At 42.9% G+C, this 24710-nt stretch overlaps 1 protein-coding gene and 1 pseudogene across 3 annotated transcripts in view; both read left to right on the top strand.

The window, feature by feature from the left end:
- Nucleotides 1-24710, top strand: part of LOC105497951 (GATA zinc finger domain containing 2B) — a 113673-nt gene that overhangs the window by 50446 nt on the left and 38517 nt on the right. The gene's annotated exons all lie outside the window — the stretch shown is intronic.
- On the top strand, nucleotides 5318-24543 carry LOC139359939 (perilipin-2 pseudogene; annotated as a pseudogene).

A 24710-nucleotide genomic window follows, 5' to 3' on the forward strand; every position in this document is an offset into this window, starting at 1 on the left:
CTTTTATCCAGCTTGTGGCTTTTTTTTTTTTTTTTTCTCCACCTTTTTTTTTTTTTTTTTTTAAACTCATGGTAGGTCTTTGACTGGGTTGATTGACCTGTATCTAGATCAGGAGTCAGCAGACAATAGCTTTTGCTTGTTTTGGTAAAAAAAAAATTTGTTGAAACACAGCCACACCCACTTGATTACAAAAGCAGAGTTTAGTACTTGCCCCACAAAGTCTAAAATATTATTATCTGGCCGGGCGCGGTGGCTCACGCCTGTAATCCCAGCACTTTGGGAGGCCGAGGCGGGTGGATCGCAAGGTGAGGAGATCGAGACCACGGTGAAACCCCGTCTCTACTAAAAATACAAAAAATTAGCCGGCCGCAGTGGCGGGGGCCTGTAGTCCCAGCTACTCTGGAGGCTGAGGCAGGAGAATGGCGTGAACCCGGGAGGCGGAGCTTGCAGTGAGCCGAGATCGCACCACTGCACTCCAGCCTGGGGGACAGAGCGAGACTCCGTCTCAAAAAAAAAAAAAAAAAAAAAATTATTATCTGGTCGTCTACAGAAGAAATTTATAAGACCCCCCCCATGGTTGAGATCAAGCTTGTCCAACCCACAACTCGTGGGCTGCATGTGACCCAGGACAGCTTTGAATGCGGCTCAACACAAATTCAGAAACTTTCTTAAAACGTGAGATTTTTTTTTTCTTCCAGCTTATCAGCTATCTTTGGTGTTAGTGTATTTTAGGTGTGGCCCAAGACAGTTCTTCTTCCACTGTGGCCCAGGGAAGCCAAAAGATTGGATACCCTGGTCTAATCAAGAGTCTTTTTTTTCTGGAAAAGTGACCCGTGAAGCAAGTTCTAGAAATCAAAAGAGAAATAATTAGACTAAATATGGCTGGACGTGGTGGCTCATACCTGTAATTCCAGCACTTTGGGAGGCCCAGGCAGGAGGATCACTTGAACCCAGGAGCTTGAGACGAGCCTGCTTACAAGAAAAAATGGGCATGGTGTCATGTTCCTATAGTCCCAGTTAGTTGGGAGGCTGAAGTGGGAAGATTGATTGAGCTGTGATAGAGCCCCTGCGTTCCAGCCTGGGTGACAGAGCAAAACCCTGTTTCAAAAATAAATAAATGACCCTCTTTCAAAAATAAATAGGCTGGGCATAGTGGCTCACACCTGTAATCTCAGCACTTTGGGGGGCCAAGGCGGGTGGATCACCTCATGTCTGGAGTTCAAGACCAGTCTGAGCAATATGGTGAAACCCTGTCTCTGCTGAAAATACAAAAATTAGCTGGGCATGGTGACATGCGCCTATAGTCCCAGATGCTTGGGAGACTGAGACAGGAGAATTGCTTGAACCTGGGAGGTGGAGGTTGCAGTGAGCCAAGATTGCGCCACTGCACTCCAGCCTGGGCGACAGAGGGAGACTCCGTCTCAAAACCAAAAACAACAACAAAAAACCCAAAAAATAAATACATAAAAATTAAAAAATAGACTAGACTTACATGGACTAGAAGGAATTAATCATTTCAGATTTTTAGGAATAGGGTTATATAGAAGGGAGGGTCCATTAACATGACTAATAAGCATTAGGTGAAGTGAAGTACCATTTGAAGTTGGTTAGGCAATAACAGCACTTATTTTTATTCTCTTAGGGGCACTTCATAGTAGTGTGTTGTCTTAGTCCATTTTCTGTTGCTATAACCTGAGACTGGGTAATTTATAAAGAAAATAAATATTTCTTTTCCTTCCCTCCCTACCTTTTTTTTTTTTTTTTTGAGACGGAGTGTTGCTCTGTCTCCCAGGCTGGAGTGCAGTGGCACGATTTTGGCTCGCTGCAAGCTCAGCCTCCTGGGTTCAAGCGATTCTCCTGCCTCAGCCTCCCAAGTAGCTGGGACTACAGGCATGCGCCACCACGCCCAGCTAATTTTTGTATTTTTAGTAGAGATGGGGTTTCACCATGTTGACCAGCATGGTCTCAGACGATCTCTTGACCTCGCAATCCACCCGCCTCGGCCTCCCAAAGAGCTGGGATTACAGGCATGAGCCACCACACCCTGTCCCGTCCCTACCTTTCTTCCTTTCCCCTTTCCTTTTTATTTCTTCTCTGTCACCCAGGCTGGAGTGCAGTTGTGCAATCATAGCTTATTGTAGCCTTGAACTCCTAGGCTTAAGCAATCCTCCTGCCTCAGCCTCTCAAGTAGCTAGAACTACAGGTGTGCGCCTCTGCACCCAACTAAATTGCTTAAAAAATGTTTTTGTAGAGATAGGGTCTCACTGTGTTGCCTAGGCTGGATTGGAGCTCCTGGAGTCAAGCAATATACCCACCTTGGCCTCTCAAAGTGCTGGGATTACAGGCATGAGCCACCATGACCAGCCCCAAGACATTTATTTCTTACGGTTCTGGAGGCTGGAAAATCCAGGGTCAAGGGGCCATATCTGCTGAGGGCCTTGTTGCTGGTGGGGACTCTGCAGAGTCCCAGAGTGCCACAGGGCATCACATGGTGAGGGGACTCGAAGAGACAGTCACATTGGCTTTTATTACAGACCCACTCTTGTGATAACTAGCCCATTCTCTAAATAACCCATTAATCTGAGAATGACTCAGGCACTTCCTAAAGGTCTTGCCTCTCAACACGCCTGCATTAGGCACCAAGTATCCAACAGATGAACTTTTGGGGGACACATTCAAATCGTTCTGTGGTATTAAAGGGAAGTACAAAGAAGAGAGATTTGCTATCAAGTAGTTTGCATTAAACTTGGAAATAAATATGAATTGGTAGGTTACCTATTAAGCAAGTGTGTTAGAGTAGCCTAGTAATTTTCAAAGTGTAGTCTGTGGAATCGTAGAGAATAGACCCCCTTTCATGGCATCTGTGAGATCAGAATAGTTTCATAATAATAATACTAAGGCATTATTTACCTTCCTCACTGTGTTAACATTTGCAGTGATATCCAAAAGCAGTGCTGATTAAAACTCCTGAAACGTTAGCATAACCACGAGCAATAATGCCAGACTACTAGCAGGCATTGTATTCTTTATTGCCATGCAGTGTAAATTTGCAGTAAAAAAAAAATATATATATATATATATAGTTTTATTTAAGAATGTTCTTGATGAAGCAGTAAAAATTAATTTTATTTAATCTTGACCTTTCAGTACTTGGCTTTTGAATATTTTGTGTGATAAAATGGGAGGCACTCAAAAAACATTTCTGTTACATATTGAAGTACTGTGGTTGTCTAAGGAAAAGTACTTGTACAGTTATTTGGGTTTCCAGCTAACGAGTTGCCTTCTTCATAGAACAGCATTTTCACTTGATGAAAGAATAAGCAACAAAGTACGTTATTTAGACTTGGGTATTTGGCAGACGCTGTCTTGAAAATTTTCAAGGAAAACAACTGACTCTATTTTTGCCCAGTGATAAAATTAAAGCAAAAATGAGAATTTTGGAAAGTTTATATACTCCACCATGAGACTGTCCACTTCCCAGTTTTGTGATTTTTTTATTTTTTACATTATGTAATATGTCAACCTTTGAAAGATCTGCATGACTTGGTGAACTAGAATTTTTCAAATGACCAATATATGATGTGACAAAATCAGATTTGGGTAAGAGGTCCACTCAAAGTATAAAGTAGACCAATGTATTTTAATGTAATAATGCAAAAAGTTCATTGATAGGGTTTCAGAGTTCACATTTGCTGCTAACCTTATGTGGGATACACACATATACACAGGTTTGAGTATCCCTTATCTAAAATGCTGGAAATCAGAAGTATTTCCAATTTTGAATTTTTTTGGATTTTGGGATATTTCCGTGTACATAGTGAGGTATCATGGGGGTGAGACTCAAGCCTAAACACAAATTGATTTGTTTCATATGTACCTTAAACATACAGCTTGAAGGTAATTTTATAACAACATTTTGTGCGTAAAGCAAAGTTTTGACTGCATTTTGAACGCAAATAACTGCATTTTGGTGTGGAATTTTTTCACATTTTGAAGTACTTTGGATTTTTTCTTTTTTTTTGAGAGAGTCTCGCTCTGTCGCCCAGGCTGGAGTGCGGTGGCGCGATCTCTGCTCACTGCAAGCTCCGCCTCCCGGGTTCACGTCATTCTCCTGCCTCAGCCTCCCTAGTAGCTGGGACTATAGGTGCCCGCTACCATGCCCGGCTAATTTTTTGTATTTTTTTAGTAGAGACAGGGTTTCAGTGTGTTAGCCAGAATGGTCTTGATCTCCTGACCTCAGGATCCGCCCGCCTTGGCCTCCCAAAGTGCTGGGATTACAGGCGTGAGCCACCACGCCCAGCCGGAATTTTTCTCTTTTTAGTAAAAAGTAGAGGGTGACCAGGTGCAGTGGCTCATGCCTGTAATCCCAGCACTTTGGGAGGCCAAAACAGGTGGATCTTTTGAGGCCAGGAGTTCAAGACCAGCCTGGCCAACATGATGAAGCCCTCTCTCTACTAAAAATACAAAACATTAGCTGGGCATGGTGGCAGGCGCCTATAATCCCAGCTACTCAGAAGGCTGAGGCAGGAGAATTGCTGCTTGAATCTGGGAGGCAGTGGTTGCAGTGAGCTGAGATCGTACCTGGATGACAGAGCCAGACTCCATCTCAAAAAAAACAAAAAAAACAAAAAAGAAGGGTAGAGACAGGGTTTTTCCATGTTGCCCCAGCTGGTCTTGAACTCCTGGGCTCAAGTGATCTGCCACCTCAGCCTCCCAAAGTGCTAGGATTATAGGCGTGAGTCACCATACCTGACCCAATTTAGATTTTCTGATTAGGGATCTTCAAGGGGTACGCACATATGCAAATACAGATATAGAAAAAGATATGGATGTTATGTGTGTATGCATGCATTTTATTTCCTTTTCTGAAAGGGCCTGGAAGTAGTGACACCAGCATAGCAGTGAGCACACCTGACACCAGATCTTGGTTTCGCAACACCATTCTCCAATAAGAGGAACCAGAGCTGCTTGGAGAAATGGCTAGGGCAGATAAAAAAAGATGTTGAACCTGGAACATCATGTGGGGACCAGAAACTAATAAATTGCCAAAAAAGTGATAGGGAGCCAACTTGAAGGAGCTTTCAATGGCTAGATCTAGGACAGTTTGAAAAACAAATAATGATAGTAGATTATAACCCATGGGGTAAAATAAATATGCATAAGTTTATGCTGCTATAAATAAATATGGGAAAGAAAACAATTGTTTTCTGCAGTGAAACTCAAATTGATAAATAGGAAATGAATGATGGAAACATTAGGCAGATACTACAGTAGTTGTTGCAGGCAAGAATTGTCTTTTTTTTTTTTTTTTTTTTTTTTTTTTTTTTTTTTTTTTGGAGACGGAGTCTCGCTCTGTTTACCCAGGCTGGAGTGCAATGGCACTATCTCGGCTCACTGCAATCTTCACTTCCCAGGTTCAAGTGATTCTTCCAGCTCAGCCTCTCGAGTAGCTGGGGCTACAGGCACCTACCATCATGCCTGGCTAACTTGTATTTTTGTAGAGGGGGTTTCACCATGTTGGTCAGGCTGGTCTTGAACTCTTGACCTCAGGTGTTCTGCCTACCTTGGCCTCCCAAAGTGCTGGGATTACAGGCGTGAGCCACTGTGCCCAGCAAGAATTGTCTTTGTGGCCGGGCGTGGTGGCTCAAGCCTGTAATCCCAGCACTTTGGGAGGCCGAGACGGGCGGATCACGAGGTCAGGAGATCGAGACCATCCTGGCTAACACGGTGAAACCCCGTCACTACTAAGAAATACAAAAAATTAGCTGGGCGAGGTGGCGGGCGCCTGTAGTCCCAGCTACTCGGGAGGCTGAGGCAGGAGAATGGCATAAACCCGGGAGGCGGAGCTTGCAGTGAGCTGAGATCCGGCCACTGCACTCCAGCCTGGGCGGCAGAGTGAGATTCCATCTCAAAAAAAAAAAACAAAAAAAAAAGAATTGTCTTTGTATGCTAAAATTAATATGTGGAATTTTTATTGGAGATAGGATATTTACATAGTGGCGTCTAAGTATCTCTCCATCATTATCAGTGGAGAAATCTATCAGATACCACCTTAATCAAGCAATTGAGTTAACATTACCAGTAATACAGCATACTGACATCATGTACTTCCTGATACGATACACTGAAAAGGGCACATTACTTCTGTGATGCTCTCACCAAAAACACGTAACCTCAGTCTGATTATGAGAAAACATCAGACAGACCCAAATTGAGGTGCACTTTTCAAAAGAACTGGTCACTATTCTTCAAAAGTATCAAGGTGAAGACAGACTAAGAAACTTACAGATTGGGAGGAGACCAAGGAAGGACACATGACAACTAAATGTGGGGTTGTAGATTGTGTCCTGGATCTGAAAAGAATATTAGGAGGGGCTGGGCATGGTTGCTTATACCTCTAATCCTAGCACATTGGGAGACTGAGGCAGGTGGATCATCTGAGGTCAGGAGTTCGAGACTAACCTGGCCAGTGTGGTGCAACCCCATCTCTACTAAAAATATGAAACTAGCCAGGTATGGTGGTGCGTGCTTGTAGTCCGAGCTACTCAGGAGGCTGAAGCAGGAGAATGGCTTGAACCCAGGAGGCGGATGTTGCAGTGAGCCGAGATGGTGCCATTGCACTCCACCCTGGGTGACAGAGCAAGAATCAAAAAAAAAAAAAAAAAGTATATAGTATATATATTAGTAGGAAAACTGGTGACGTGAATAAGATCTATAGAGTAGTTAATAAACACTGTTGTTTCCCGCTTTCAATAATTGTACTGTGTTTACATGTTAACATTTAGGGGAGCAAGGTGAAGAATATTTGGGGCTTCTGTAAGTCTAAAATTATTTCAAAATTTACAAAGTTTTAAAACATAAGTTTATTAAATACTTTAAATTTTTTAAAAAAGAACTCCTGCCTTCTTGTGTATCTGTGTGAGACCACATCCCCTCCACCCCGTCCCCCATACTTGTAACTAGAACAACATCACTGCACATTGAATGCAGAGGCAACTGTGAGAATCCAGCTGTCTACTATTGAGCCAGCCGTTAAAGAGATTTGTAAAGATATAAAACAATGCCACTTTTCTCACTAAATTGTTCTGTTATTTTGGAAAATATTTTTCATAAATAAGAATTTATGTTAACATGGAATGGGTTTGTTATTTTTAAATGAATTAATGTTTTTAAATTTTTTATTTTATTTTATTTATTTTTTTTTTTGAGATGGAGTCTGGCTCTGTCCATCCAGTCTAGAGTGCAGTGGCACGATCTCAGCTCAGTGCAATCTCCACCCTCCCAGGTTCGAGCAGGTCTTCTGCCTCAGCCTCCCGAGTAGCTGGGACTACAGGTGTGCAGCACCACGCCTGGCTGATTTTGTGCTTTTAAGTAGAGACAGACGGGGTTTCACCATGTTGGCCAGGCTGGTCTCAAACTCTTGACCTCAGGTGATCTGCCCACTTCGGCCTCCCAGAGTACTGGGATTATAGACATGAGCCACTGTGCCTGGCCTAAAATTTTATTTTAATTATTTCTAATATGGCGACTCATTTTTGAGACAGAGTCTCACTTTGTCGCCAAAGATGGCGTGCGTTGACACCAAGTCGGCTCACTGCAACCTCTGTCTCCTGGATTCAAGCAGTTCTCCTGCCTCAGCCTCCTGAGTAGCTGGGATTACAGGTGCTCACCACCATGCCTGGCTAGTATTTATATTTTTAGTAGAGACAGGGTTTCATCATGTTGGCCAGGCTGGTCTTGAACTCCTGACTTCAGGTGATCCACCCACCTCAGCCTCCCAAAGTGCTGGGATTACAGGCTTACCTGAGCCACCGCACCTGGCCTCTAATATGGTGACTCTTTTAGTTATTGCTCTCTTTGGGGTCCTTGATTTTATTTATTTATTTATTTATTTATTTATTTATTTATTTATTTAGAGACAGGGTCTTGCAAGACCCTGTCACCCAGGCTGGAGTACAGTGGTACAGTCATAGCTCACTGTATGTGACTCAGTCATTGTCCTGAGTCCAGACAATCGTCTTGCCTCAGCCTCTCAAGCAGGTGTCTTCCATAGTCATGTCAAATTATTTTCTCTGATTTGCCAAATTTATTTCTAACCTCCTGGTTCCTAACCTTGCCAGATATATTGTAGTATAATAAGCACTTTGGGGTGTGATATGTCCTGTTCGTTTCTATCATGTAAGGAGATCAGTGTAGTTTCTTTTGGTTCTATGTTGTCTAAGTCTCCTCTTAGAAATAGTTGTGTTCCCATACCACGCCGATGTGTGCTCTTCTCAAGCCCTTGTTCATACCCTTTTCCATTCTGACAGTTAATTCCAACCTCTAAGATAATCCTATAAAATGGTATATTGCAGGCCGGGCGCGGTGGCTCACGTCTGTAATCCCGGCACTTTGGGAGACTGAGGCAGGCAGATAACTAGGTCAGGAGATCAAGACCATCCTGGCCAACATGGTGAAACCCTGTTTCTACTAAAAATACAAAAATTAGCTGGTGTGGTGGTGTGCATCTATAATCCCAGCTACTCAGGAGGCTGAGGCAGGAGAATCTATTGAACCTAGGAGGCAGAGATTGCAGTGGCTGAGATAGTGCCACTGCACTCCAGTCTGGCGATAGAGAAAGACTCCGTCTCAAAACAAAACAAAACAAAACAAAGCAAAAGGTACATTGGAAATAGTTTCACTTCTTTGTAGCATCAAAAATGAAACCTTTTCTGTACCCATTCTGCTTTTCCTTAGAACCTTTTACCCTTTTTTTTTTTTTTTTTTTTTTTTGATGAATTTGTTTTGCAGTTTGGTTTGTGTGTGTATAAATTCCATTAGGAAACTGAAATGGAGAGGTTACATACTTGGGAAGTGCAGAATAATTACTGGGGTTGATTGATAATAGGAAACATTAGATAGCTTGGAACGAGCTCAGCCATCTGGTTTGCATTACGGCAGGTTGGAGATGATGCAAGACCATTGCTCTGTGATTTTTGCCAGAAACTGAAAGTGCATTTTGTTTACAGTTTAGAAGACAAATCGTCTTTCACTCACCTGTACAGTTGTAAGTAGAGGACACAGACTCACTAATCTCAGAAGCCTGGTTGAGAAATAATTTATTTGGATCATTATTTGCTCTTTTAAAATATATGAATTGTCACTAGAGAATATAGCTAGGCTGTTACTGGATTAGCTATACTTATAACATTCTCACCTCTCTTTTTTTTTTGTTTTGAGACGGAGTCTCGCTCTGTCGCCCAGGCTGGAGTGCAGTGGCCGGATCTCAGCTTACTGCAAGCTCCGCCTCCTGGGTTTACGCATTCTCCTGCCTCAGCCTCCCGAGTTGCTGGGACTACAGGCGTCCGCCACCTCGCCCGGCTAGATTTTTGTATTTTTTAGTAGAGACGGGGTTTCACCGTGTTAGCCAGGATGGTCTCGATCTCCTGACCTCGTGATCCGCCCGTCTCGGCCTCCCAAAGTGCTGGGATTACAGGCTTGAGCCACCACGCCCGGCCTGAAGATTTTAATATGTATCTATTTTTAATCGTTTAGAAGCAATTTGGAGACAGGCGTCCTTTTCAGTTAAAGTTCTGAGACTCCTTATATATGGATCCTTTTCTGTTAATCTTAGGTTACCCTTTCTTCCAATTTACTCTCAGCTTTAAGCTTGCTGCCTGAAGCAACTCCATACATTTTCTCTCCTCTGCCTAGCTCCTCTTTTTAGAGTATGTTTGCAGGAGACAGAGAGACCTTTAAAGCCAGGAGTTCATTCAACAAGAAATGTTTTGAGTGCCTGTTTATATACAGCTTAGGTGAAAAAGTTAAGAAAATGGGCTGGGCCCTGTGGTTTATGACTGTAATCCCAGCACTTTGGGAGGCCACGATGAGAGGATCACTTGAGGTTAGGAGTTCAAGAGCAGCCTGAGCAACATAGTAAGACCCCTCTCTACCAAAAATTAGCCATGTGTGGTGGCATGCACCTGTAGTACCAGCTACTTGGGAGGCTGAGGCCAGAGGATCACTTGAGTCCAGGAGTTGGAGATGGCAGTGAACTATGATTGTGCCACTGCACTCCAGCCTGAGTGACAGAAAGAGACCTTGTCTCTTAAAAAAAAATTTTTTTTAAGTAGATAAGAAAATGAATTTTAGCTACCGGGGCAGTGAGTCATGCCTGGAATCTTAATGTTTTGGGAAGCCAAGGTGGGAGGATCGCCTGAGGCTAGAAGTTTGAGACCAGCCTGGGTAACATAGCAAGACCCAATCTCTGCAAAAAAAATTAAAATTAGCTGGTTGAGGTGGCACACACCTGTAGTCCTAGCTCCTCGGGAAGCTAAGTTGGAAGGATTGCCTAAGCCTAGGAGTTCAAGGAAATTTTGATTGCACCACTGCACTCCAGCCTAGGTGACAGAGTGAGACCCCGTCTCTTGGAAGAAAAAGGAAAGAAAATAGTTTAACTACATACCATTCCTGACTTCTGGGTGCTCACAGTTTTCTGTGGGAAATAGACAAGTAATTCAGTAATAAGACACAGAAAATGACGTTCCCAAAATTCCTTGACAGGCCAGGCGTGGTGGCTGACACCTGTAATCCTAGCACTTTGGGAGGCCGAGGCAGGTGGATTACTTAAGGTCAGGAGTTCAAGACCAGTCTGGCCAACATGGTGGAACCCTGTCTCTACTAACAACATAAAAATTAGTTGGACATGGTGGGCACACCTGTAATCCCAGCTACTTGGGAGGCTGAGGCAGGAGAATGGCTTGAACCTGGGGCAGAGGTTCCAGTGAGCTGAGATCCCGCCACTACACTCCAGTCTGGGCAACAGAGCAAGACTCTGTCTCATTAAAAATAAAAAAAAACAGAAAAGAAAAGAAAATTCCTTGACAGCACAAAGAAAGGAAAAATTGCCTGGAGGAATGGAGAAGTTTTCATAGGGATGACCATCTAATTTACTCTCCAAACTAGGACACTATTAAAGGTGAAAGGAACATTGTTATCATCATGAGAGGATAAATTGGGACATGTCCTATACAAACTAGGACATATTATTAGTCTATTCATAAAAGTAATGTCTTTGTATGGTTGGGTTTTTTTGTTTGTGTTTTTGAGACAGAGTCTCGCTGTTGCCCAGGCTGGAGTGGAATGGTGCAGTCTCAGCTCACTGCAGCCTCCACCTCCTGGGTTCAAGTGATTCTCCTGTCTCAGCCTCCCAAGCAGCTGGGATTACAGGCCCGTGCCACTACACCTGGCTAATTTTTATATTTTTAGTAGAGACAGGGTGTCACCATGTTGGCCAGGCTGGTCTCGAACTCCTCACCTCAGGTGATCCATCCACCTCGGTCTCCCAAAGTGCTGGGGTTATAGGCGTGAGCCACCTTGCCCAGCCTTGCATGGTCTTTTTTTTTTTTTTTTTTTTTTGAGACAAAGTCTTGCTGCCCCCCAGGCTGAAGTGCAGTGCTGAAATCATGGCTCACTACAGACTAGATCCCCCAAGCTCAAGCAATCCTCCCACCCCAGCTTCCTGAGTAGCTGGAACTACAGGCACTCTCCACCACACCTGCCTGATTTCTATTTGTATTTTTAGTAGAGATGGAATCTTGCTATGTTGCCCAGGCTGGTCTTGGACTCCTGAGCTCAATCAGTCCTACATACCTTGGCCTCCCAAAGTGCCGCGAGCCACCGCACCCTGTATAGTCTTAAAGTACCACCCTCCGTCTTGGATTTAGCACTTCATCTGTACCTTTTTACTGTTGATTGCACAGGCTAAGTGCTATCCTGTCTCAAGCAACATTCTTGCTGTGACCACTACTTGTTACCTTCTCTCCCCAGATATTTGCCTTTAATTCAGGACTGCCCTTAATTCAGGACTTGCTCAAATGTTATTTTTTTCTGACAGGACTTTACTGACCATACTTTTAAGAGTAGTCTCTTCCCCTACCCTAACACCACTCTGACCCATTTTAATGTCTAATTTTTTAAATGATATTTACAAATACATAACATACATATATACCCACATACATATACAATTTGGTTGTTTCTCTCTTTTTTCTTTTTTGGAGATAGGGTCTTGCCTTGTCATCTAGGCTAGAGTGCAGTGATACAATCATGCTCACTTCGGCCTTTACATAGACCCAAATGATGCTCACGCCTCAGCCTCCCGAGTAGCTGGGGCTTTGTTTGGTTTTGAGACATGGTCTCGCTCTGTTCCCCAGACTGGAATTCAGTGGCATGATCTCGGCTCACCGCAGCCTTGACCTCCTGAGCTCAAGTGATCCTCCCACCTCAGCCTTCTAGGTCGCTGGGACCACAGGTGCATGCCACCATCCTGTGATAATTTTGTATTTTTTGTAGAGATGGGGTTTTGCCATGTTGCCCAGGCTAGTCTTGAACTCTTGTGTTTTTTGTGGACATGGGGTTTTGCCATATTGCCCAGGCTGGTCTTGAACTCTTGCCCATCTTGGCCTCCCAAAGTGCTGGGATTACAGGTGTGAGCCATCATGCCCCCAGCCTGATTTCTGAGTTTTTAACTCAATAAAGGGAATGATGATGTCTTTATTATAAATATGGACTATAAGAAGAGAAGTAAGGTAGATTAGAAGGAAGGATATTCCGTCACTTTCCCGTAACTCACCAGACAGAAGAAAGAACAACCTTCTAGGAAGGGGGAAGAAATCAGAACTATGTAGTTTGAGACCTTGATCCTATTCTTGAAGTCAGCCATGTTTTAACATTCTTGTTACTGGGCCTCTTCTCTATTTGAGAGCAATTGCTTCTCCAGATTTCTCTAGTTACTATATTATCCTTGTATTCACTGTCAAATTACTTGTATTTCTTACAATACTAGGTAGGTGCTTCAAAACTGAATGATTTCAAAAGAGTCTTCACTTGACCTCTTCAATGAGATGGAAGTTCTTATTGCTTCTAGTCTTCTTTCTGTATTGTTGGATTATCTAATTCAGAGTTTCAAAAAACATTACATAGGGGTGAACAGGTCTTGGACCTCTGGCTGATTGATGTCTCCTGTGACAGAAGGCAAACTACAAAGGAGCTCTTCTCTTCACATGTAAGAATGGGTGATGATTTCAGCACTTACTGATTATAAATATCTTAAGGACTTACGTTCTGGGACCATTCCAGAGACATCTCTCTCTCCTTTTTTATCTCCCACTTTCTGACTTGATAAGGGGACTATAGTGAATATAGTGACTAGCTTTTACATATTTTATCAACATGAAAAGTTTATGAGGTGCCACTAATTTTATTAGTGCCTACAGTAGAAAAGGGCATCCGTTTTCTATGAAGGGACACTATATCAAAGGCAAGTCATAATTACACACAAGCACACACACACTCTCTCTCTCTTTCTCTCTCTCTCTCTTTCGTTTTGGTTAGTTGGTTTATTTATTAGAGGTGGGATCTCTCTATGTTGCCCAGGCCAATCTTTATTTATTTATTTATTTATTTATTTATTTATTTATTTATTTTTGAGACGGAGTCTCGCTCTGTCGCCCAGGCTGGAGTGCAGTGGCGCGATCTCGGCTCACTGCAAGCTCCGCCTCCCGGGTTCACGCCATTCTCCTGCCTCAGCCTCCCCAGTAGCTGGGACTACAGGCGCCCACAACCGCGCCCGGCTAATTTTTTGTATTTTTAGTAGAGACGGGGTTTCACCGTGGTCTCGATCTCCTGACCTTGTGATCCGCCCGCCTCGGCCTCCCAAAGTGCTGGGATTACAGGCGTGAGCCACTGCGCCCGGCCTGCCCAGGCCAATCTTGAACTCTTGGCCTCAAGTGATCCTTCCACCTCTGCTTCCCAAAGTGCTGGGATTACAGGTGTGCACCACCGTGCTCAGTAGACATTTTTAGAAAAAGGAATCCATTGTGTTCAGCTTATTTGTTTTAAGTTTTTTAATCTTAAAGTTCTAAATGTTTTAGTTTTTAAATATAAAAAAATTGAGAATATTTAAGCATACAGAAAAATAGGGTAGTACAAGCAACAGCTATGTAACTACCATCTTGTCAGCAGTGAATATTTTGCCATATTTGCTTGGCACATATCAGTATGCCATTGATATATAGCATAAACATTTTTTCTAAACCACTTCTAAGTAAGTTTTAGACTTTTACCTCTAAATACTTAAGATTGCTGTGGTAGGCAAAATAATGCCCCTTCTCCCAAGATGTCTACACCCCAGCCCCCATAACCTGAGAATATGTTCCATTTCATGGCAACAGAGAATTAAGATAGTAGATGGAGGCCGGGCGCCGTGGCTCATGCCTGTAATCCCAGCACTTTGGGAGGCTGAGGCGGGTGGATCACGAGGTCAGGAGATTGAGACCATCCTGGCTAACATAGTGAAACCCCGTCTCTACTAAAAAAAATGCAAAACATTAGCCGGGCGTGGCAGTGGGCACCTGTAGTCCCAGCCACTTGGGAGGCTGAGGCAGGAGAATGGCGTGAACCCAGGAGGCGGAGCTTGCAGTGAGCCAGGATCGCGCCACTGCACTCCAGCCTGGGCGACTGTGTGAGACTCTGTCTCAAAAAAAAAAAAAAGATAGTAGACGGAATTAAGGTTACTAATCAGTTGACCTTAAAATATGGAAATTAGTCTAGATTATCCAGGTGGGCCCAATATAATCATAAGGGTCCTAAAATGGAAAAGGGGAGCAGAAGAGTGTCAGCGAGATGGCAGTCAGAGGGGTAGGCCTGAGATTTGAAGATGAAGGAAGTGGCCATGAACACAGCAAAGTAGATTGTCTCTAGCAGGTAACAGCAAGACAATGGATTTTCCTCTAGAAACTCCAGAAGAAATGTAGGAGCTGACTAGGCACGGTGACTCATGTCTGTAATCCTAGCACTTTGGGAGGCCAAGGCAGGTGGATCACTTGAGGCCAGGAGTTGGAGACCAACCTGGGCAATGTGGCGAAATCCCATCTCTACAAAAAATACAAAAATTACAAAAATTAGCTGGGCGTGGTGATGCACAGCTGTAATCCCAGCTACTTCCAGTCCCCAGAGGTTGAGGTGGGAGAATCGCTTGAGCTGCAGAAGGCAGAGGTTGCAGTGAGCCAAGATTGTGCCACTGCACTCCAGCCCAGGTGACAGAGCCAGACTCTTATCTAAAAAATAAATAAATAAATAAGTAGGAGCCATACCCATGCCTTGAATTTAGCGTAATGAGACCCGTTTTAGACTTAATGACTTTCTGAGTGAAAGGTAATAACATTTGTATTGTGTTTAAGCCACTAAATTTGTGGTAATTTATTATAGCAGCCATAGAAAATTAATAGTAGACTGGGCTCGTGCCTGTAATCCCAGCACTTTGGGAGGTGGAAGGTGGGTGGATCGCTAAGGTCAGGAGTTTGAGACCTACCTGACCAACATAGGAAAATCCTGTCTCTACTAAAAATACAAAAATTAGCCAGGCGTGGGGACACATGTCTGTAATCCTGGCTACTCGGGAGGCTGAGGTAGGAGAATCACTTGAACCCAGGAGGCAGAAGATCTTGCCAGTGCACTTCAGTCTGGGCAACAGAGCAAGACTCTGTCTCGGGAAAAAAAAGAAAAAGAAAACAAAAGAAAAAAGAAAACGAATGGTACAGTTACATCTCAAAAAAAATACGGACAATCTCCTGTTCAACCACAATACTATTATAACCAACAAGATTAATAATAATTCCCTAATATTATTTAATACTGAGTCCATTTGAAAATTTACCCAGTTCCCCATAATATCTTTTGTAGTTGTGTTTAAACCAAGATTCAATCAAAGATTATACATTATATTTGGTTATGTCTCTAAGTCTCTCAACCTAGGACAGTCTGTATCACCACCTCTTTTTTTGATATCACCTGTTTTGAAGAGACAACGCTTATTGATTTGAAATAGGTTCCGCATTGTAGATTTGTCAGATTGTTTCCATGTTGTCTCAGTGCCTGCAGTGAAAAGTTTGATCCCTAGGGTAAGGTAACAACAAGATTGTTCCATTGTTAAGATGTGTTTTTCCTTTTGCATTTAATCGTCTGTGGAGTTATTTTATTTAAACTGAACTAGTTCTTATGAAAATAAATGTTAAACTTCCAGACCAGCATATTTTATAATGCCAGGATAACAGACCATATAACCTAAAACCCTTATGCTATTCCATTACAAAACACCTAGTAATGCCGGATGAAATGTAACAACTATTTTTAAATTTTTAAACAAATGTTTAAAAATGCATAGCTAGCTAAGCCTGAAAGAATTAAGGAAAATTCTCAGGGACTGCAGATGAAAGAGGAACTGAAAATGAGCAGTATGCATGTGACTTAATGCTGTGGTATTTCTGGGTGCTTTGCCTAGTCTCAGTTACCTAAAGGCTTGATTTTAATGTCCATGAGCCTTAGGCCTGTATGGAACAGAGTTAGAAATGCAAATCTGTATATAAAGCAGGGAGCCTTAAAGGTTCATACTCAAGAGAAAGGAAGGGACCACAGAAAATTCCATCTACTGTTTGAGGAAACAAGGAAACTTTTGTGTCTCTGGCTGGGGGTAGATGGGAATGTCTCCTGAAAATTTATGTTTGGACTCAAGAATACACAATAAGGAAAGGATCAATAGGGCAAGGGTGGTCCCTCCAACAAATGGTGCTGGGAAAACTGGATATCCACAGCAAAATAATGAAATTTATCTTGTACTGTACACAAAAATCAACTCAAAATGGATTAAAGAGTTAAACATAAGACCTGAAACTATAAAACTCATAAGAAGAAAACAGGGAAAAAGCATTATGACATTGGTCTTGGCAATGATTTCGTGGATATGACATCAAAAACACAGGCAACAAAAGCAAGTGGAACTGCATCAACCTAAAAAGCTTCTGCATGGCAAAGGAAACGGCAGAATGGAAAGGCAGTCTACAAAATGCGAGGAAATGTTTGTGAACCATGTATTTGATAAGGGGTTAATCTCCAACATATGTAAAAAACTCATACAACTCAGTAGCAAAAAAAAAAAAAAGGGCCTAAAAATAGGCCCTTTGCTGCCGTCCGTCAATTTATTTCTTCAGGAAGAAAAATGGCATCTGTTGCAGTTGATCCACACCACCCAAGTGTCGTGACTTGGGTGGTCACCCTGCCCTTGGTGAGTTCCATGTATGACCCCATGTCCTCAGCCCATGTCAGTACAAAGGACCAGTGTCCCTACTTGAAGTCTGTGTGTGAGATGGCAAAGAAGGGCGTGAAGACCATCACCTCGGTGGCCATGTCCAGTGCTCTGCCCGTCATCCGGAAGCTAGAGCTGCAGATTGCAGTTTTGCCAGTATCTATGCCTGTAAGGAGCTAGACAGGATTGAGGAAAGACTGCTTATTCTGAATCAGCCATCAGCTCAGGTTATTGCCAATGCCAAAGGTGCTGTGACGACTACTGTAACTGGGGCCAAGGATTCATCACAGGGGTAATGGACAGGACCAAAGGGGTAGTGACTGGCACTGTGGAGAAGACCAAGTCTGTGTCAGTAGCAGCATTAACACAGGCTTGGGAAGTCAGATGATGCAGCTCGTGAGCAGTGGCATAGAAAATGCACCACCATATCAGAGCTCTTGGTAGGACAGTACCTCCCTCTCACTGAGGAAGAGCGAGAAAAAGAAGCAAAAAAAGTTGAAGGATATGATACGGTTCAGAAGCCAAGTTGTTACGTTAGACTGGGATCCCTGTCTACCAAGCTTTACTCCGTGTCTACCAAACTTCACTTCCTACCAGCAGGCTCTCAGCAGGGTTAAAGAAGCTAAGCAGAAAAGCCAAGAGACCATTTCTCAGCTCCATTCTACTGTTCACTTCATTGAAATTGCCAGAAAGAGTGTGCATAGTGCCAATCAGAAAATTCAGGATGCTCATGATAAGCTCTACCTCTCGGGTGGAGTGGATAAGGAGTATTGGATACCATGATACTGATGAGTCCCACTGTGCTGAGCACATTGAGTCACATCCTTTTGCTGTTGCCCACAACTTGACTTAGCAGCTCCAGACCACATGCCATACCCTTCTGCCCAACATCAACGGATTGCCACAGAACATCTAAGGTCAGGCCAAGCACATGGGGGTGATGGCAGGTGACATCTACTCAGTGTTCCACAATACTGCCTCCTTTAAGGAAGTGTCTGACAGCCTCCTCGGAATCTTTAAATGACTTGATGGGTTATCTTGTTAATGACATGCCCCTCAACTGGCTGGTAGGTCCCTTTTACCCTCAGCTGACTGAGTCTCAGAATGCTTAGGACCAAGGTGTGGAGATGGACAAGAGCAGCCAGGAGGCTCAGTGATCTGAGCACAAAACTAATTAAACCTGCCCCTGTCACCAGCGCATGATGTGGCCAGCCAGTTAACACCTTTTGTTATGTTGAAATTAACCTGCTAGGCAACCCTAAATTGGGAAGCAAGTAGCTAGTAAAAAGGTCCTCAATTATAGTTATTTCCAACTGGATTAAGAGCTTTAAAGTTTCTGGCACTAGCAGATGATTTCTGTTCACCTGGTAAGAAAAGAATGCTAGGCTTGTTAGAGCCTAGCCAGAACTCACAAAAAATTCGAGTGCACTTATGTTCTCATTCTGTGGCCATTGTGTTACTCTCTGTTACCATTTGTGTTGAACAAAAACATCTTCATGCGGGCTGGGTGTCTGCTCTGGTATGATTTGAGCAGGACTCTTTACTGATTTATCTCATGATTGCTTGTACAACTTGATTTTAGTTTTTTATTTCTCAAATAGGAATACTACCTTTGAATTCAATATAATTCACTGTAAGATTTAACAACAAAAAGTGGACCAAGGACCTGAATAGACATTCTCCAAAGAAGACATAAAAGTGGCCAAGTATATATGAAAAATTGCTCAACATTGCTAATCATCAGAGAAGTACATATCAAAACCACAATGAAATATCATCACCTCACACCTGTCAATGTCAAGATGCCTATTTTTTTTTTTAATTGACAAGGGAGTGAAGAAAGTGAAACCCTTGCACACTGTTGGTGGGAATGCAAAATGGTACAAGAAGCCACTATGGAAAACATGGAGGTTCCTTGACATATTAAATATAGAAGTACCAGATGGTCCAGCAATCGTGCTTCTAGATTTCCAAAATAATAAAATCAGGATCCCTAAGAGATATTAGCACTCCCACATGTGACAACATGGATGAAGCTTGAGGACATTATGCTAAGGGAAATAAGACAGTCACAGAAAGACAAATAACTGTGTGAGTCTACTTATGTGAGGTATCTAAAGTAGTCAGATTCATAGGTTGACAGTTAAATGGTGGTTGCCAAAGGCTGAGGGGGAGGAGAAATTGGGGAGTTGCTAAACAATGTATGTAAAATTAATGTCAAGCAGGAGGAAAAAGCTCTAGAGATCTGCCATACAACACTGTATCTATAGTCAACATTAATCAACATTAATGTATTGTACACTTGAAAATTTAAGAGGGTAGGCCGGGCGCGGTGGCTCAAGCCTATAATCCCAGCACTTTGGGAGGCCGAGACGGGCGGATCACGAGGCCAGGAGATCGAGAGACGATCCCGGCTAACACGGTGAAACCCCGTCTCTACTAAAAAATACAAAAAAAAAAAAACTAGCCGGGCGAGGTGGCGGGCACCTGTAGTCCCAGCTACTCGGGAGGCTGAGGCAGGAGAATGGCGTAAACCCGGGAGGCGGAGCTTGCAGTGAGGCTGAGGCAGGAGAACGGCGTAAACCCGGGAGGCGGAGCTTGCAGTGAGCTGAGATCCGGCCACTGCACTCCAGCCTGGGTGACAGAGCAAGACTCCGTCTCAAAAAAAAAAAAAAAAAATTTAAGAGGGTAGATCTTGTGTTAAGTGTTCTTATCATAATAAAACGAATTTTTTTTTTTTTTTTGAGATGGAATCTTGCTCTGTCACCCAGGCTGTAGTGTAGTGGCGCGTTCCTGGTTCACTGCAACCTCCGCCTCCCGGGTTCAAGCAATTCTCCTGCTGCAGCTTCCTGAGTAGCTGGGATTATAGGCACATGCCACCACGCCTGGCTAATTTTTGTTATGTTAAAATTAACCTGCTAGGCAACCCTAAATTGCCTAAATTGCTGGAGTTCAAGACCAACATAGGCAACATGGTGAAACCCCACCTCTGCTAAAAATGTAAAACATTAGCTGGGTGAGGTGGCACATGTCTGTAATCCCAGCTACTGAGGAGGCTGAGGCAGGGGAATCGCTTGAACCCGGGAGGTGGAGGTTGCAGTGAGCTGAGATCACACCATTACATTCCAGCCTGGGTGGCAGAATGAGACTCCCATCTCAAAAAAAAAAAAAAAAAAACGGATTAAATATAAACATTTTGGAAAAAAAAGAAAAAAATACTTTGGAGGAGGAGACATTTGAAAAAGAATCAAATAGAAAATCTAGAAATGCTAAAGAATATTTTGTAAATATTTTGTTTTGTCTTTGAGATAGAGTCTTGCTCTGTTGCCCAGGCTGGAGTGCAGTGGCATGATCTTAGCTCTCTGCCCTCTCCACCTCCTGGGTGCAGCCTCTGGAGTAGCCAGGACTACAGTGATGCGCCACCATGTCCAGCTAATTTTTTTTTTTTGGTAGAGATGGGGTTTTGCCATGTCTCCCAGGTTGGTCTTGAACTTCTGGACTGAAGCCGTCCACCTGCCTCAGCATAGCCAAAGTGCTGAGATTACAGGCATGAGCCTGTAATCAAGAATATGGTCTTTTATCAGCACATATTTTATCTAGTAAATATTGTAGGCCAGGCACTGAATAAAATAGAAACCTCTCCTAAGGAGTGCTTACATTTTATTGAATGGGAAATAGATGAACAAATAGAATATGTCAGATGATAATAATTACTGTGAAGGAGAGTAACATGTCTGGTGCCTGGGCTGAAATGACTCAAAAAGCAGAGGAGTGCCAACTCGGTGTCTGTTGTGGTCTCTCCCTGAGGCTTGGCTTTTTTCACAGCATGGCAGCCTTGGGGTAGTGAAACTTCTTAGTAGCTCAGGGCTCCAGATTTGAGTATTCCAGTAAATAAGAGAGAAGCTGCATTGTTTTTTACAACTCAGTTGCAGAAATCGCACAGCAACTGGTTGAAACAGTCAGACCCCATTCCCCAACTCCCAGCCAGATTCAAGAGAAGAGAAGAAGACATAGACTCTGCCTCTTGATGTGAGGAGTCAGGCTTTTTTTGTTTGTTTTTGAGATGGAGTCTTGCTCTGTTGTCCAGGCTGGAGTGCAGTGGTGCGATCTCAACTCACTGCAGCCTCTGCCTCCCGGGTTCAAGCTATTCTCCTGCCTCAGCCTCCTGAGTAGTTGGGATCACAGGCGGCCACCACCATACTGCCTAATTTTTATATTTTTAGTAGAGACAGGGTTTCATTATGTTGGCCAGGCTGGTCTTGAACTCCTGACCTCAGGTGATCCACCCACGTCAGCCTCCCAAAGTGCTGGGATTACAGGCATGAGCCCCCGTGCCTGGGCCTGATTTGAAGAGTTTTGAAGAATTTTAGGGGGACAGTGTTTTTAAACTGCGACAGATGCCATTTAAGCATTTTGAGCGAAGGAGTATTATAATCTTAAATTTTAGAAAGATCACTGTGATTTCTCTATCGGACATAGACTGAAAGAGTAACAGTAGAAACAGAGTTAAAAAGAATTACTGGTAAAACCCATCTCTACTAAAAGTGCAAAAATTGGCTGGGCATGGTGGTGCATGCCTGTAATCCCAGCTACTTGGGAGGCTGAGGCAGGAGAATCGCTTGAAACCGGAAGGTGGAGGTTGCAGTGAGCCAAGATCGTGCCACTGCACTGCAGCCTGGGTGATGTCTCAAACAAAGGAAAAAAAAAATCAAATTTAAAATACATTTGGAAGGTGATGCTGATAGCGTTTGCAGATAGAATGCATGTGGGTATGAGAAAGAGGAACTAAGAATGACTCCAAGTGTTTAGTTTGAATGGTGGTGTCATTTGCTAAGATGTGTAACAATAGGGGAAGAAACAGTTTTGGACATAAGATTATAAAATGCTTGTTAGATATCTGCTATCGTTTGAATGTTTGTCCCTCCAAAATTCATGTTGAAATTTAATTGACATTGTAATAATATTAAGAAGTGGGACCTTTAAGAAGTGATTAAGTTGTTAGGGCTTTACCCTCATGGGTGGGATTAATGTTATAGAAGGGCACCTTCTCTTTGCCCATCTGCTGTGTTATTAGACAGCAAGAAGGTCTTCACCACATGCCAGCACCTTGATGTTAGGCTTCCCAACTTCTGGAACTGTATGCCAATAAATAGCCAATAAACTTCTGGTCTTTATAAAGTACCGAAAGCTGGGTACAGTGACATACACCCATAGCCCCAGCTACCTGGGATGCTAAGGTAGGAGGATCATTTGAGCTCAAGGAATTTGGCAACATGAAGAGACTCCATCTCTAAACAAAACAGAACACACACTCCCACACACCCCTATGTAAATTACCCAGTCTGTAGGGGGTTTTTTGTTTGTTTTTTGTTTTGTTTTGAGATGAGTCTTGCTGTTGCCCAGGCCAGAGTGCAGTGGCGCGATCTTGGTTCACTGCAACCTCTGCCTCCCGGGTTCAAGCAATGCTATGCCTCAGCCTTCTGAGTAGCTGGGATTACAGGCACCCACCACCACACCTGGCTAGTTTTTTTGTATTTTTAGTAGGGATAGGGTTTCACCATCTTGCCAGGCTGGTCTTGAACTCTTGACGTCATGATCCCCCTGCCTCAGCCTTCCAAAGTACTTGGATTACAGGCATTAGCCACCACACAAAATGGACTAAGACAACATCCAAATGGAGATGTTAGTTAGGTAACTGACTATATAAAGAGAGTTTTGGAGGAGAATGACAGCTAGGAATATCAATTTGAGAATTAGTATATAAATGCTATTTAAAGCCATGGGAACACTCCATTTTTAAAGTTAGAAGATAGAAAGATGAATAAAAACTAATGAAGAAGACTAAGAATAAAGGATCATGAGTGTAGAATAAGACCCAGAGATGTGAAGTCCCGAAAGCCAAGTGAAGAAAGCAGTTCAAGAAGGAAGGAAGATTGAATTGATAAAATGCTGCTGAAAGTTCAAATAAGGATTGATAAATACATAATTATTGGACTTGGCAACATGAAGGTAATTAGTGACCTGGAAAAAATAATCTCTTTAAATTGAGGGAATAAAACCTGAACTGAAGTGGTTTTAATCCAGAAGAAAGAGACAACAAGTATAGGTAACTCTTGAGGAATTTTGCTATAGAAGGGTTCAGGGACATGGAGCAGTGACTGGAATACGACAGGAAGTCATGGGAAGAATTTTCTAAGGTGTAAGAAATACTATACCAAGTTGGTATGGTGATGGGGTGATTCTCAACACTGGCTAAATAATAGAACTAACTGGGGAATTTGTTAAAGGATAGCTGCATGAGTTCAATGGCAGACTGATTAAATCAGAATCTTTGGGAATTGGACCATGATATCAGTATGTTTGTTTTACAGTTATTTAGATGATTCTAATATGCATCCAAAGTTGATCTGCTTTGAAGTAGATCAGTAAAATTAACTCGTTATATAAACAGTATATCCAACACAGTTGAAAATTAGGAACAATAGAAATTACACAGAATGCAGCATAGGAATATTAAAAACGGAAAATACGAAAAAAGAGATGAGACATGAAGACTAGAGTGAGATGGTCCAAGATATATCTCATGGGAGTTCTAAGGTAGGGTAGAGAAAATGGAGAGTAGCAACATTCAAAGAGATAATAGCAGAAAATTTCACATAATTTCTAAGTATGAATCTTCAAGGAAAAAAAATAGTGAATCCTGAAAGAATAACACTAAAGACAAAGATCTTACGAAAGCAGCCAAATAGATTACTGCAAAGGAATGAAAATTAGACTCAGGCCAGGCTCTGTGATTCATGCCTGTAATCTCAGTGCTTTGGGAGGCCTAAAGAGGAGGATCACTTGAGTTCAGGAGTGAGGCTGCAGTAAGCTATGATTTTACCAGTGCGCTTCAGGCCGGGTGACAGAGGGAGACTCCATCTCAAAAAGATGTGGTCTTTCTTAGTTATCCACAGAAGTGTGTCTAGTTACTCAGCTGTAAGCATTCTGAGGTCAGGGACTAAATACAACAATTAAGTACAATGTTGCAAAAACACTGACATTAAAAATAGAAGTTCCAGGCCAGGCACAATGGGTCACACCTGTAATCCCATCTGTGATCCCAGCACTTTGGGAGGCTGAGGCAGGCAGATCACTTGAGGCCAGGAGTTCGAGACCAGTCTGGCCAACATGGCGAAACCCTGTCTCCACTAAAAATACAAAAGCCAGGCGTGGTGGTGCATGTCTGTAGGCTCAGTTACTTGGGAGGCTGAGGCACAAGAATCACTTGAAACCAGGAAGCAGAGGTTGCAGTGAGCCAGGAGATTGTGACATTGCACTCCAGCCTGGGTGACAGAGCAATACTCTGTCAAAATAAAATAAAATAGCTTTGACTGTATGTAACACACTAATGATGACTAATTCATTGGAACTAAAAATAAGATAGGACTGAAATAAAAAATAAAAATTTAATAGAAGGCATAAAAGAGCAAGAAGGGCCAGGTGCAGTGGCTCATGCCTGTAATCCCAGCACTTTGGGAGGCCGAGGCAGGTGAATCACGAGGTCAGGAGTTTGAGACCAGCCTGGCCAACATGGTGAAACCCCGTC

Source organism: Macaca nemestrina, chromosome 1 (genome assembly GCF_043159975.1).
Source record: "Macaca nemestrina isolate mMacNem1 chromosome 1, mMacNem.hap1, whole genome shotgun sequence".
NCBI lineage: Eukaryota > Metazoa > Chordata > Mammalia > Primates > Cercopithecidae > Macaca > Macaca nemestrina.